Source organism: Geospiza fortis, unplaced genomic scaffold (assembly GCF_000277835.1).
Source record: "Geospiza fortis unplaced genomic scaffold, GeoFor_1.0 scaffold53, whole genome shotgun sequence".
NCBI classification, from domain to species: Eukaryota; Metazoa; Chordata; class Aves; order Passeriformes; family Thraupidae; genus Geospiza; species Geospiza fortis.
The window spans coordinates 7,890,286-7,906,507 of record NW_005054305.1 but is presented as its reverse complement, the minus strand read 5'-3'; positions in this window follow the sequence as shown (position 1 = coordinate 7,906,507).

Genomic DNA, 16,222 nt, shown 5'->3' with positions numbered 1-16,222 from the left:
CAAGCACCAGTTTTGAAGCAAAGTTTCCCCCATGTAAAAGATGAGCTCTTAAAAGTTATTTTGCAATCAAAAAGTGATAGCGCGTTACCAAATATATATGGTTCCTTAGATTGTGTTACAAAAGTCTTTGAAGCAATGCAAAAAAATTCATAAAGAGATGATTGTATGAAGGTATAGCAAGGAGCAGGTGATCAGAGGTTACAGGAGCAGGCTACAAGAATTAGACAGCGCTTGCAAATCTCACTCCTCTCTATGGATTTATTAGAGAAGAAAGATACATAAGACTAAAAGCAAATCTAGGGGCATGAGAATGACAGCAGGAGACTCACACTCCAGCCATTATGAAGGAAAATATTTCATCCTAAAACTGAAGCCAGAGCTTTTCTCCTTTACAGAAGGTCTCAAACCATACTTGCCTTCCTTGGCACTATCTGATTCATCAACCATTTGCTTAGGTGATTTGATCCTGCTCTCATTCAAGGCAGATGTGTCTCCCTTCAACTTCAAAGAGAGCATGATGACACCTTCGTGAACTGTGTTTCAATCTGGCTAACAGAGGGCTGCACTTAAAACATTTTCTAATAGAGATACTACAGAAAGCAGAATTAGGTCCAAACTATGTTAAAAATTCACTTTCAACAAATAAAAAAAAGGTTACAACATCCCAAAGTTGGACAAACAGGTTTAAAACTATCACAGATGGCCCAACGTGCCTTTTATCCCTTATCACAGACATTTATATTACATGTCAAAATACTGCAGAATACAGTGATAGTCAATGTTGGAACTCTCTGTCTGGGTCATGCAGATTCATCACCAGCTGAAACAAAGTGTATTTTCTCCTGGAGTGGGTCACTGTTCTCCTCAATCATCTCACGCTTTTGTTGTGTTTATTTTCAGCACAGAGTTTAATCTTAAAGATGCCATTTAAAAAAGAATTTTTCCCGATGCTAGCAACATATGGAAGCAGCTGTTTGCTGTTCTAGTTCATAAAATGAGTTACATCTTCCTTTAAACAAGACAGCTTTTTATTTTGCTGTTAAACCTGCATTTGAATCAGAACAAAATGATAATAAACATGTCTAGAAAGGTCTCCAGCTCAAAAAAAGTTCCTGTCCATGAACTTTGCCACCCTTTGCTTCTTATTTCCTAGCACAGGACGTTTCTCTGATTTGGAGAATAGCTGTAACATGCAAAACATGAGCTACATTTTGGCACTCATTTCTTAATTATTGCTATTATTGTTGTAAAAAAAAATCTTGTAGTTGAAAATGTCCTAAAAAACGTTAGTGGTAAGTGTCTGATATGTTACACATTGCCTTGGTACATAAGAGCAAAAATAAAACAGATAATGGTCTGTACAGCATGTTCAAAACATAGACTATATCTATATCACTAAATAAATCAAGGCCAGAGAGTGAACTTGATCACTGAGCTGCCTGTGCCAACTACCACTTTTCAGTAATAATGTCCAGACATGACTGATGGGACAGCACATATGGTAGGGAGCACTTCCCAGCAAGTAATGTGGGCGAGACAACAGCAGTTTAGAGCCTGTGCTGTCTTCTGACACTACCTGGACAGGCTTTCTGCATTCGAAGATCTCTCCACAACTTTGCACCAAGACATACAACATAACCCCACAGTTTTCACCCTATGAAACCTTGGCTCTTGCTGGCAGAATGAGAGTCCTCACCTTACTGAGCATACCTGAAGGAAATCACTTAAAGTAACAGTTATACCTTAGATCCACCCAGAACCATATGCTCAGAGGAGACACAGCACCACATGCTCTGTAACAGGGACAAGAGAACAGTCAGTCCTTGTCCATGACAGGTTTATCAGCATAAACACAGCTATGATATCTTGGATTCTTGAAGACCTTTTGGGCTTGCCTACTTGGAGAGAAGGGCGTTATGTCAAACAGTATGTGAAAGGAAAATGTGATGGATAACCGTGATGCCTAAGCGTAAATACTATGTCGTTTAATGAGCTCTAGCAGATCCTGCTGTGGCATGTGGTGCTGTCTCTTTACAAAAGATAGTTTGTAGTCCATGTGGAGGGAAGGAATAGCCAGCTAAACTGGGTGTAAAGTACACTCTAGGAACATCAAAAACAAAAACAATATGGATAAAAACATGTAGAGAAAGGTGGCCCTAAGACAGTGGCCAAGAAAAAGACAATGAAAGGAGTTGAAATATGTGAGTCAATGAGGAGTTTCAAGCAGGGTCAAAACGGTGAGATCTGAAAGTCAATCTGAGCATAGACTCCAGTGAGGTATCTTAGGGATTCTTTCAGGATCATGGTGGGTATGTGCAATGATTTAGGTATCACTGAAAAGACAAGTCTCCAGCAGTGTTGTGTCTAGTATTTTTGCAGTACTTGCTAATAAACAAGGTAGAAGAACAGCTTTTGTGGACCTTGTAGGTTAAAAAAGGCAAAGTTTAAGGCTGAATTGAAGATGAAATATTTTTGTGCTCCTTTGCTCTGGATAAACTGTAACTCTGTTCAGCTGACCATTTGTAAATGGCTGATTTCTCATAGACAGGGCAAAAGTAGACCATCAGGAGGACATGGAAAGGAGGGAGGAGCTTTCCAAGTTTAAACTTATGCTAGTTCAAGCTTGGAAACCCCTTTTGATTACTGACTCTTTTGATATGCTATATAGGGGCTCTATTTCCTGGGGGTTCCATAATGCTCGGGGGAAAGGATACAACATTTTAAGTAGGTAAAATGTGAAAGAAGGTAAATAATTGAGGAGTCTATCCAGATCAGATGAAAAGTTAATACCAACATATTTGAAAAGAACTTTTAACAAAAAATTTACCTGGTCTTAACTGCAATTTCATCCATAAACTTGTAATTAAACATATAAATGGATTGATAACAAATGACAACAGCCAACTCTTAGCTTTAAACAAAACTTTTCTCCTCATACCTCTTAGTTGTTGTTTATTGAAATGCATTCCTAATCCCTTTAACTTGCCTCCTTCCAATAGATTAATCAGTTTAATGCAACACTTAGAAATAAGAAAAATTCATGTACCAGTTCCTTCCCTGCTTTTGACCTGCAGTCCCAGCTGGGAAATGCTAGACATGCGCTTGGCTGAGCTTCTTACTGCTGTTCATAGTTTTAGGACAGATGGACTGAAAATTTGCAGTAACAGGGCTGGGTTCTGGGTCCCAGGAAGTCCCTTTGGGTTGCATCTGTAGTTATTAACCTGTAGCAAGTAAGTATCTCCTTTCCCTAACCTGTACTGAAAATAAATCACAAATATCTGCGCTGGATGGCAAAAAACAGCAACAGAAGAGAGTTAGACACCTTGTTTTTATGCCTTCTGAACACAGGGCACGAGCTTGGCCATAGACCTTTGGCACTTGGCTCTGGCAGACCTTCCTCTGGTGGTTTCAGATGCTGTCTTTTCTCACCTGTCCCGTTATTCCTCTGTTGGAACTTAGCCACTCTCAAAGCAGATCCAGCAGAAGGGAATGTCTGTCTATCAGTCTCTACAATACACAGTCTAGGTTTACCTCACCTTCCCTGATATCTTCATTGCTAATGTGCTGGGAAGGTCAGATGGTGATAATGATGTTTTCATATTTGCAGTTCTATAGGGAAAATTCCATAGTTACAAGTATATCAGAAACACAAAAATAAGTTAATGCTGTCTGGGAAATAAATACACCCACTAGGTCACTGATGGCCTTTGTGCTGTAAGAGATAAACTTAAAACTTTAAATGCCTCATTTGCTTAGCTTTACAAAAACTTCAGATAAAAATGGCAGTAATGGCTTGCTACACGCAGAGTTGATTTTTTTGTGTTTTGTTGGATTTTTTTAAGTAACTACATGAAATTCTTTTGAACAACTGTACCCCTGTTGTTCAGAAACAAAACCAGAAGACAAATTCAGACATACAAATAAAGTAAATTACCCTAGCATAAATTAGGAAACTCATTAGTTCTTGCATTGCTGAAGCTTAGGTAACTTTTACAGAGCAGATTATTTTATAGAAATCAGAGAATATAGGACAAAAAAAGGAACCCTAGTACTTTACCTAGTGAATCCCTGCACTGAAAATACCTGCATTTTCTCTGACCCTTACTTATTTTATCAATGAATTCATTAAAAACCCTTGAAACTTCCTTGGTACCTTGTTCAAATGCTTATTTATAATCAGTGTGGTAAAAGAATTTTTATTTTTGTGGGATTTTTCCAACATCTGACCTAAACCTCCTTCATTTCAAATTAAAGCAATCATTTTTTTCTGTCAGTGGACTTGGAGTATAATTGATCACTGTCTACTTTACAACAACCTTCTACATACTTGAAGACTGTTATCATGTCCCTCTCAGGCTCTTCTGTTGTAGACTAAACAAATCCAATTCCTTCAATCTTTCCTCACAGGTCATGTTTTCTAAGCCGCTTATCATTCCCGTTCCTCTCCTCTGGACACTCGCCAGTTTGTCTGCAACTCCCTGAAAAAGTGATGCCCAAAGTTGGGTCGAGTTCCCAGCTCAGAACCCAATGCACCAAGTAGGATGGAACCCCTACCTCTGCCTGACACATGGATTTTCTTTTAATTCACCACAGAATGAAGTGGCTGATCAAAAAAAGACGTTGTGCTCATCCTTCCTCTGCAGTCCATAATCACACTCAGCCCCTTCTCTGCAGCTCTGCTCTGTAGCCAGTCACTCCCTGCACTGTGTTTGTGTGTGATTGTCCCTCCCTGGAAACAGTGCTTCACTGTAATATTTATTGACACTCATTTTAGATCATTCTTCCAATTTTTTTACAATAACTTTCAATATCTGTTATGCTTAGAAAGCAGCGCCTACAATCCCCCTCCTACTCAGAATACTGTAGATTTTGTTTCAGATGACAGTCTGTACACTCATCCAAAATACTGACGAGAATTTACCAACTACCCATTTTAATAGTAACTACTCACACCAGTTTTCAAACACTGACTTTCAGCCTCTTTGTAATACTTTCATTTAGGCCATTTTCCCTTTATTTGCTTGTCAGAAAACTGTATAAGGATGAGTCAAAATGCAAGATTAACCTATATATCGTATGTACTCCATCCCTATATTTACAAGGAGACCTACCTTGTCAAAGAAAATAATTAGAATGCCTTGACATTCTTTTTCCTGATAAATTCTTATTGGTTTTTTCTTATCATCCCTAAGTAATTATAAATTGACTGCTTAGTAAATTGTTTCTGTATCTTTCCCAGTATTGATACGAGGCCAGCTGGACTTAATTTTTCAAGTCTTCTTCCTCTCTCTGTTTAAAAGGCAGACACTATATTTCTTTCTCCTCTGCGTCTTCAGAGCATCATTTGTTTATTAGTATCCTCAAAAGGTACTCTGTAATGTTACAGTGGCTGCTTTACTTGCTCTGTTACTTGTTCCTTCTTAGTGAGAAAAAAAGGAACAGATATTACATGAAGGTGTTTTGAATTATGCTTTCAACCAATAAAATATAGGTATTTTATCCCTTTTATGAACAATAATACCAAGTGAAACAAAGAAAAAAATGTTTCTTTAAGATATGACAACAGATCTTTCTCAGAACTGAGCAAAAGTCTCCATAAGCAGCATTTTTCATAAGAAAACGATGATTTATTGATCTAAATCACTCCTAAAATTTTATCACATTCTCCAGACTAACAATTGGACTATGAGGTCTAAACATCCAGTCTCTAGGCTTCCCTAGAAGTGCCTTAATCAGTGGTCTATAAACTGTATTCGTATTCTAGTTAATGAAGCAATACAGCCCTTTTAGCTCCTACAACTGAATTTTGTAGGGGACAAGGGGACAGTGGAAAGTTTCTGAACTCTTCAGCATCCTATAGCCAAATCTGGTTCAATTTAATCACATTTATTAATCTTCACTACTTGCACTCTGTAAGTGCCAGAAGCCTTTGTTAAGGACCTCAGGCTTATTATTTTATTTACTTCAAGTTCTTGTTGAATACCTTTTTTCTTTGCCCTCGAGTATCAGTGTAGCTCCTGAGTGAACCTGGTCTTGTTTTAATTTTGCCATTTTCTCCCTCAGTTACATTGGTAAAATGTCAAATTCTGTTTTTTCTGGCAAACAGAAATGCTCTGAAAAGGCAGAGGAGATGAATGCTACTGCCAGTCTCTTAAACTCTGCAAAAAGATAATTGGAAGGTGAATGAGACAATGAAAGATGTTCATTCATTTATCCATTTATTCTCCACATGCAAAAGTTTAAATTCAACTAAATAGAGGTGCCTCAGCTCTGAGGCCTGTCCCCTTGCTCTGTGAGCACACAAAACTCTCAAACAACTCAAAGTCATTCAGTTGGGCAGGAACATATGAGACCTGAGCTTCATGTGTCTTCATCAGTGATCCTATATATGCCTTTCACAGTGGTCTATTTGCTGCCAATTCCATTGGGAAGAGAAAGAGAGATCCCCAGCAGGACGCTTCCATGAAAAATATTATTATAAAGAAATGTGGACAAAATCTTATCAGCATGAACAGCTAGAGGAGGACAAGGGACGACCTTTACAGTCAAAAATTACTTCTACCCACCTCTCTAAGAACCATGATTTTAAAGTTCTTCTATAACATACCTCAGAAATTATCTCCACAATAGAAAAGCTGCATTTTAAAAGTTTCAGAGCTGTTATAGAGGAGAAAAAATGTTAAGACAGCTTTATATCACTACTGTTTCCTCATTTTTTAGCACTTAGATGATGAACACCATAAATTCTTAAATACCAGTGCTTAATTTCATGAGAAATTTGGTACCTGATAAGAAATTAGAAAGGTGTTTATGTTTCATAAACACCTTTAAGGAACTAGGCCTTTATGTCCAAACACAGATAAAATACGCCATCTAAACAGACAACATGCACTAAGTGGGGGTTTTCTCTGTTTAGGTGGGACACCATTGCCGACTTTCTCCTTCCCAGCTGAAAACATGCAGGACGACAGTGTGAATCTTCTTTATCAAAGTAAACAGAAGATGTGACTATAGTCATGGGCTAACATTACCACTTAGTAATGTTTCCATTCTTAAAACTCACAAAACTCAGGCATCAAGACAGTTTCCAAACTCTTGAGCCGAAACCTAAATGGAACATTTAAGGTAGGTCAGATATCATAATAATTGACTAAATTTAAAAGCTTCTGTGACAGCTGTATAGTGTCAATGCTTTTTCTTTACAAGCAATGCTGAAAGACTTTATAGTATTTGTGTCTTAACAATGTTAAACTATTGAACACATATTCAACTTCTGAAAATTTTGTCCTCCAGCAATGTCTACAGCCTAAGGGTCTAACCTAAACTCATCTCCTGTTAAAACATGCAAATCAAGACACAAAAAGATCACACAACAACTTCACTGTTGGTAAAGCTAATTTGTCCTCTGTTTTTTCTGTAAATTCAAAGGGAGAAGAAACCCCAGTCTACCTTTCTGAGTTACCAACCTAATATTTGATTTGGCAGTATTTAAGGCTCATTCACCTAATGATCTTACCAGTTCTGTGTTTATAGCAGAGCATGAATTACAGAACAATAATTCACACTCAGAAAACCCACTCATCCTTGATCTTTTGGCATGGTGCCTCAAAGCTTGCTACCTTTCAAGTATGGAACATGCTGCTGTGTCTTGCTATTTATTGTATTTTTGACTACAATTGGAAGTGCAAGTGTTCCAAGCTAAAGAATTTCAATTATCTGAATTGGCATATTTACTGTAAAGCCTGATTGACTTAGGAAAATCCTAATTTGTACTTAATAGCTCCCTTTTTCATACTCATACAGGACATAGATTCAGGCTAATATCTAGAAATAAAAACTTGTCAGTCAGTCTTTATGAGTCATAATCTAACCTTTCACATAGGCTTTAAAATATCTGTTGTGGCTTCTGAGAGGAAAATACTGAAGGGTGAATTTTAGGAATTTTTACTGGGAGAAAACTGTAGCTAGACTTTTATCTAGAAAAAAAGAATATAAAATAATCATTGCATCTGAGCAAAGGCAGTCTATTTCAGCACACAGGAATAATAATTTAAAATTACTCTATCAAATCTTTCTATTCTTCCTTTACAAGATCAGTCATGACAAAATACTATATGTATTGTATTAAGTATGTAATACAAAATAATATATATATGTATATATATTATACATACATACATATATATTATTTTCATTATATATATGTATATATAATAATGTATATATATAAAATAATGTGTATATATAATATATATATATAATAAGGGGGAAGGAGGGTTATAATTTTAAATTCCTCTTTGCATTTTAAATTTTATTTTTAAAGATTTCAAAGCTTTTCTCCTTACACAGGCATGGATAAAGGACTTATACTAAAGAAAAGGTAGCCTTGATCATAATGTTGAGGTGTACTCAAAGATAAAATTTTGATGTCAAGTGTTTAAATTCAGTACCTCAGCACAAAATGGGCTAAGACTGAGCCCATTGCAGGCTTTGTAACAGTCAAGACCACAGAAAAAGTAGTCATCTTTTTCCAACTTCCAACGCCTAGGCATAAGATTATTAAGTAGTAACATGTGCAACGTACATGAAGAAATTTCTAGAGAAGTAATCTAGTGTTGGTTACTTTGAAATGAAATATCATAGAAAAAAAAGGGGCAAAAGTTTGTTTCTATTTAAGACTTGTAATATTTACCCAGATCTAACAGACTGCAACCACATTTGATTTAACTGAAGTTTGTCCTAAGTGGAATTTTTGATTCCAATGGTTACTACAGAGACAAGCCCACAGAAATTATAACACCAAGCAGCATGTGATACTGGGAGGGAGCAGGTCACTATGGTTGTACAAATGATGGTCAGCAATAAGTACCAGGTGTCTACTGACCCTCATTCCATCCAGCTGAGCTCAGTATGCTTTTCTTAGCAGTCTTCTGGGCCAAGTAAGAGATGTAAGTAGAAGCTGAGAGCACCTTCTCTCAAGTTAGTGATTTCCTGGTGCCATATGTCTGGGACAAAAGGCAGATTCAAATGATAATTTCTCCCTTCCAGCTCTCAAGGCAACAAGACAGCTGGGCAGTGAGTGGCTGGTGCCCACACATTCCTTCTGCTGGCTCCTTGCCTCCTCCTCCTCCCCCACTCAGCCCTCCAGCATCAGAGGTAAAATGCGGCAGGTTTTAGTTTTGGGGTTTTTTGAGCTCTCTCAGATCTGCAACATGAAACATCACGTCTGCCTGATGCTCATGTACTGTTCTCCATGAGACTGGGTTAGAACAAAAGTCTATTATTTCATTTTGAGACTCGTGCCTTAGATCATCAGGAGATTGTGACATGCTTAAGGTTTGACAAAACAAAGAATCAATTTGTTAGAAAAACAGAAGGGATCCCTTCAGCAGAAATGTCTCCCTTTCATTTTAACACACAGCAAATAGGCCTTCTTTCTGATAACCCTTGGTTGGCAATGAGAATGCAAGACTCATTAGGGTCACAAGGCACAATGAATTCTGCCCTTGTAGTTTGAGGTGTTTCCTTTAGAAAGCTCCACAGAGCGTTGATCCTTCAGCCAATTCCCCTTATTCTTCAGGCCATAAAATTACTCCATTGCCCCCTAACAACTTCAAAACAGTTGTAAAGGTGAAAAATAATGTTTTGTACTGCCCAGGGCCCCTTCAAAAGCTGTGAATTTGATAGACAAAGCTCTTAGGAGCTAACAGACCACACCCACAGTACAGAGGAAAGCAATCCAGGAGCTCTCACCCATAGCTTTTCCTTAGTCTGATACATAATTAGAAAAAGCAAAACCCTTCCTAACCTCATTTTAGCAGTCAATTTAAGTAGCCCAACTATCAGTTGCGTTTCAAGGAAATTTTTAACATTGGTTGTTTATGAGGTTTTTCCATCTTTGTCCTCAATAGCATTCACAAAATTCTCTCTAATATATTCATTTATTGGGTTTCTCTTTGGCCTCTTTACTGATCTGTTAATGAAGCTGCAAATAAAAACCAGACTTTCAACTGTTCAGTACCAGAATTAGAAACTTTGCCATATTTTGCTTTCTGTTGGTTTGTTACCCGTGTGATAATTTTCTTATACAAGCTAATATGAATCGATCTTTACAAAAAAAGCTCATGACCTAGTGAAGAAAATGCCTTAGCAAAAGTTCACTTGTAACTCCTAGGGTCTCTTCCTTGCTTAAGACAGACCAGTTCTGTCTTATAAAAACTCAGAAGAAAGGTCCAGGCAACTGGTTTCTGCTGCAGACTTCCCTCCAGTGGAAAGTATTCATTTGGTGGCCATGGTCAAGTTAGAGGTTACAGAGACCTGACCACAGGGATTTCTTGAGATCCAAAGGGAAAAAATTCTTATACTGTATAGCATCTGGAATGGGAAGGTGAGTAGCAGATAGTGACTTCTTCACAGCTGCATGTGTGTCTGAAGACTGGTTCTGCCCTTCAAATCATTCACTTAAATAGTCCTTCTGTCTCCCACAGTCCCACCAATGACAGCCAGGACTCTGGGGAAAAAGCCCTACTGCATTCACTTTTGCCAAGTACTCTTTTTTGTGCCCTTCTTTACTGTGCAAGGTGTTTGGTTCTTCCCAATTGCTCATCCAAAGATATTTTCTAAGAAACATTTCAGAAGTACAGGCTATTTCACATTTCTACTGCTCCAGCAGCCAGAACCATATATCTGTATACAGACATACACATATATGAATGTGTATACATATATATATATATATATACATCTATGCACATATATATCTGTTAGACCTCAACACTAGGTTATCTTATTCAATAAAAAAAGGATATCACAGAATTTTGCCCATGGAAAAAGGAATGAGATTGGAAGTTTTCTCAGGACAAGTAAGAAATAAAGTCTCTGCTTGGGGTCATTGGCAGCCCCTTGACACATCTACATTACCATTGTGTTTCTGCTGTAATAGAGTCTGGCACTGAAGATCCTATAAGAAACTGCAACACTGTATTCATAAAAAAATGTTCTATAATGTTTAAAATTGTAGAATCAATGGATTCATGGCTTGGGGAGAAGTCAAAGCAGAAACCAAAGTTATACTTTAATTAAGCAACAACATCATTGCTTAGAGGTAGTCCTGGAAACCCTTCCATCTTTCACAAAAAAAAATGTCTCTGGAAAAAAAGATATTGGGGCTCTTTTATTATTTTATATGTGATTCTGTAAAGCAGTTTTAATATTCAGAAACACAGTTCCCTAATCATGCATGGGTCTGTCATCCATTAATAATGTTTCCAAAACTTACCAAGCTATTATGATATAGAAACTGAATTCATTAATTGTCTCACAAGTCACTGGTTCAGACCCTGCCTGCCTAGGATCTCATGCTTCATGGTAGCATACATGTAGAAAATCAATTTTGCACTTAGAAAATGGGGCATTCAGAAGATCATGCGATCACAAGTAGTCAAAGAACTAAAAATGCTAAATTTTTATGTAGCAAAAAAGGCTTACGTTTTTGAGAAAAAAAATCATAGCAGAGTCAAACTTTATCAGATATGTAGTCATTTACATTTTCAGTCATTAATACAATTTACTAAACAGTGGTTAGCACATACTTTCAAGCTATCTAGTTTGAAATTAGAATATACAGTGCTACCAGTGAGAAGTGCAAAGTAATAATCAATAATAATGTAACAAGAAATATATCCTAATGTTTTCAGCACCATACAGCTGATCATATGACCAAAATGGGATATTTTTCCTCCCCTGAAGTGTCAGGTTCAACGTACACATTTCAGGCAACACATGAGAAACACTTTTGGGAAACAATCAAGGTTTTGTGCTCTTTACTGAACTTAATAATAGTATTTCAGGTAAAAAGTTCATGTTTTACAGTGCCTGAGTGTGGTATGCATTGAGTTTCAGTGAGGAACTTTTTACGGGTTTTTAGTTTTTCCTGAGTTTTGTTGTCCTTACCAGTAGGAAGAGAAGTGCAAGTTGGGAGCCTGGTAGGGTTGCATGTTTCTCTGAGAAAGGAGGAAAGGTGCTTGACATATAAAACACGGAGTGTTTCCCCAAATGTGTAATTGTGATCACAACATTTAAACCCTTGGAAATAAGAAGACCTATTCCCCCAGGCTGTGTATGAGCAGAGAGGACATACAGACCAGTATAAAAGTAAGGAGTGAGGTCTGATGCAGGCTGAGGAAGGGGAATAGACATTAGTAAAAGAACATAAATAAGCACCAGTGAAATAACTGGAAGATGAAAAAAGCTACTAGAACATGGGAAGGCAGGAAGTGTAGCATTGCAAGAGAGTAGAGTGGCATTGTCAGCAAAACCCTGCTCAGTGACAGCAAAAATCCAGAAAATGCAGGAAATTCCTGGATCCACAAAGAGGCAAATTTTAATAGCAGGATAGTGGGGAAATTTGTTTTCTTAATACATCTACATGAAAAGGAATCTTAATATTTGCAAAAAAAAAAAAGCTATAGATGTACTTGAAGGAGGCAGGAGAGTAGACAGAAGAGGTAAATATTCAAAGAGTCCGCTTACCACTATGAGTGACTAGAAGTTTTTCTAGAAGTGATAGCAAAAGAAAATAAGTCAATTCTATTAATGGTTTCTGACATATTCAGCCACACCAAAGTGAACACAGAATAAAACAAGAAAAAAAGAAACAAGATCAGACTGTATTATGCCCCTCTCCAAACCTCAGATAAAGATAAAAGTGAAGCATTATTTATTTTTATTTAACACAGGAACAAGATGCCAGTCCTTCAGCAGCAGTAATGTAGTATTTACCTAAACTACAAGATTCTTGTACCTTGGCATGTGCATAAAATAAAGGCTTCTGTTTGTAGGTAGTCAATGAGCTAAGAGGTAGAAAATATGCATTTCTGCAGCCATGCAGCCTCACTTTTCTGAGAGGCTTCTAGCCTGGACTATAGCTGGAGGGAAGGAAGATAATACACTTCAGCTAGTTTATTGCTATGCTCCAGGATGACAATTCATGCAACTGCAATTCAAGCTAAGGTAGAAAAATATAAACCAAGTAGCATACAAATTAATTTTTCTTCTGAAAAAGGAGTGATAAAACATGGATTTTTCATTACACTGAAAGTGAACAGGAGTTTATGCTGTTGTTATGTGCTATGTGTAATAGTAATGATCAATTTTCCTTGGTAAATTTTAAGATTTTTTTTTTATCTCTAAAAGGCAAGTTTTGTCACGTCAGGTTGCAATGCAGAGGAGCAAATACAGAAAGAGTTAATTGGGAAGTGCCTCCTGTGCCCATAGATACTGTCTGGTCTGATAGCAAAGGCTTTACAGTGAAAGAAGCCAGAGTAACCTACTGGAACAGGAAGAGGCTGGTAGCAATTAATGGGGAAGTTTGTTTCTGCTCTGCAGAAAGGCAATTGTCTAGTTAATCCCTTTCCTGCGGGGACTAACAATGACCTGCACCCAGCAACACTGGGCTGTTGTGTGACACTTTGCCTTCTGTGGGTTGAGAGACAGCCAAAAACCTCGCACAGCTCAGCTCACAGCCATACTATTTTAAGACTTCCTCCTCCATAGAATTCCTTTGGTCCTGCTCATTAGATGCCCACTTAAAATATATTTAGGGCAAGGGCAGTTCCATGTTTGCTACCACGTACTATGCTTTTCCTTCTGCTGCTTTTTTCCACTGCCGTGGTTCAGGGCAAGGGCTGAATTTCTACCTGTATTAAATAAGCAGCAGGTACTAGAGATGCTATATTTTGTTATAGGATAATGAACACTAACTCCAAACCACAGAGAAAGCTGAAAAGTCACATCAGATTCTGTAGTTCAGAAAGCATTTGGACTTCTTTTGACAGTTTTCTGTATTTCACACTTAGTCATTCATGCCACCAAGCTTAAATTATATGAATTAAAAACTGTTTGGCAATCTTCCATTGTGTGGAACTCTGTGGCAGGGCATCATTTAAGAAGCTTACTGTCGGACCAGTGCCATGATATGCAGACATGCCTGACAGCTGAATTCAGGCTTTTTCATGTTGTGGCTTATATTTTAATTACTTTGCAGAGTACTGTACTGAAAAGGAAATGCCAGATAGACTGTATCATGGCAACCAGGGGAATATTGCAAAGCATCAGAACCTTCTGAGGTGAAACAACAATTAATGTGGGGAATGCTGGGTGCAGGAAGGGTTCAAGGATTATAAAAAAATTCAGTAATAAAAAAAAAGTGTAAACAGCCCCCACTGCATGATCATTGCATTAGACAATATTGTTCCACCAGAAATCCTGAGACAAAATTTCTATTGTAATTTCCATAGTATAAATGATTAGGCAAATTGCTAGCAATTTCTTCAAATAACAAAACTTAAAAATTCACTATAAGAGATGAAAAACTTTATGACTCTCCTTTCTTAAATGCCAAATGTTGCATTTCAAGGAAAATTGTGGAATATTTGTGTAATACACCACATCTGGTCAGTTACAAAGTGATACCTTTTTAACTCAGCAAAACACTAATTTAGCATTTGTAAAACACAGGGAGGAAAATCTTGATCATCTCCATGCAGAGAAAAGCAATGAGGAAGAATGAAAAGCTGACTGAAAACATTGCACAGACAAGATAGAGGATATGCACAGGAAGGTACTCTTGTTTAGAAAGCTGAATATACAGAAAACTAATTGAGATATCCTTTCCTTTTACTCAGCTAATACCTTCACAAATGAACCATCTGATGGATGAACCATCCATCAGATGCTTCGCTTCAACCTGTGTGAGAAGAGTACTTCATTATTTCCACCATTTGTGCCACCCAACATGGTAAAAAATACAATTCAGTATGAGTTTCACAGGTTATGAGCCATTCACGGCCCTTGATCTGGGTTAGGAGCTCCCATTGATCTCAGGGAGAAGTGCAAGAACTAGAAAGCCCTCAAAAATAAGCTGCAGACCAATCCTGCAGCAGGAAATGGACTAGATCAATGAATATGTCTGTTCCATCTCTAATTTCCATGATTAAAGTATGTGATCAAAGGCAACACAAGGCTCTAAGTATTACCACATTCAAAGAAGGAACCATGTCCAAGGACTAACACATTTCAGTAAGTGAGAGGCAAATGCCTTAGAAATTCATCCAGTCAACGTCTGCAGTTCTCTTGAATTTTGCCAGGTTATTCTTCTATGTAGAGGAAATCAAAGCTTGTTGTATAGACCTTCTAATACTTGACAGAGACTTTATCAGGTCTCCCTCCACCAATGCTATTTTTAGAAAAGGGGAATGTAATTTGTACCTCTCTGAAAAGAATTCTACTAAAGTTGAATCCAGACAAAGGTACTTACTGTTTTAATTATCACTTGCAAAAAAAATCTGATATAATGAAAGTTCAAAGTAAAATAAAGGCTCTTATGGGGCGGAAACAGATATATTACTCACGTAAGAAACACATATGATTAGATCCTGGTTGTTCAGTTAGAAATGTGTGAAGCAATGAGCTATGTGGGAACGACTGTCTACCTGCATCTTTTCCACTAACTTTTCAACAGTCCAGAGGATCAAGGCCTGGCTTGAGTTCTGAGGCAGCACCGTGACATAGCGCACCCTTCAGCAGACTCCTGCGTCTGGATGTCAGAAAGCAAACAGTGATTCAGGACACCTATGAGGGCTTCCAGATCCCCAATCTTGCACAATCCTTGAAGTCAAGAGTACATTCAGGCTAGGTTGCAGAGGAATATGATTTTATCAGTGCCTCATTTAGCCCAGTTTTTTGTTGGGGGTTTTCTACAAGGCAGATCATGATCTTGAAGCCAGACTCTAGAATGGACATTTTAAGCCATTTAGGCATGTTTTTAGATCCAAATGCATCTTAGAGGTCTGCAGTTTTGAGTTTCTGTGGAATTTGCAGGTAGCTTGTGTTGCTGGTACTTCCTCATACTGCCACAAACTATTACTTGGAGTGTTCACAGAAAGAAAAAGGATCAGAGAAAGGAAGGGTTGGTGTTGCATGGATGTTTTCCTTCTACTTTCAGATGTCACTGTGAAGTTTACCTCCATGGAAGCCCACCAAATATTTACTCTTTCTTGTCTCAAAATTCTAGAGGCCTATTTAAATCCACAGGTTTTTCTCTGCACATGCAGCAATATAGAATCACTGACACGAAAATTCCATTTATGCTGAAATGAGAATAAATTCCTGGCAGGATGTGCATTTTTTCCATACCTAGAATGTCTGTCTGTGTTTCCAAGAG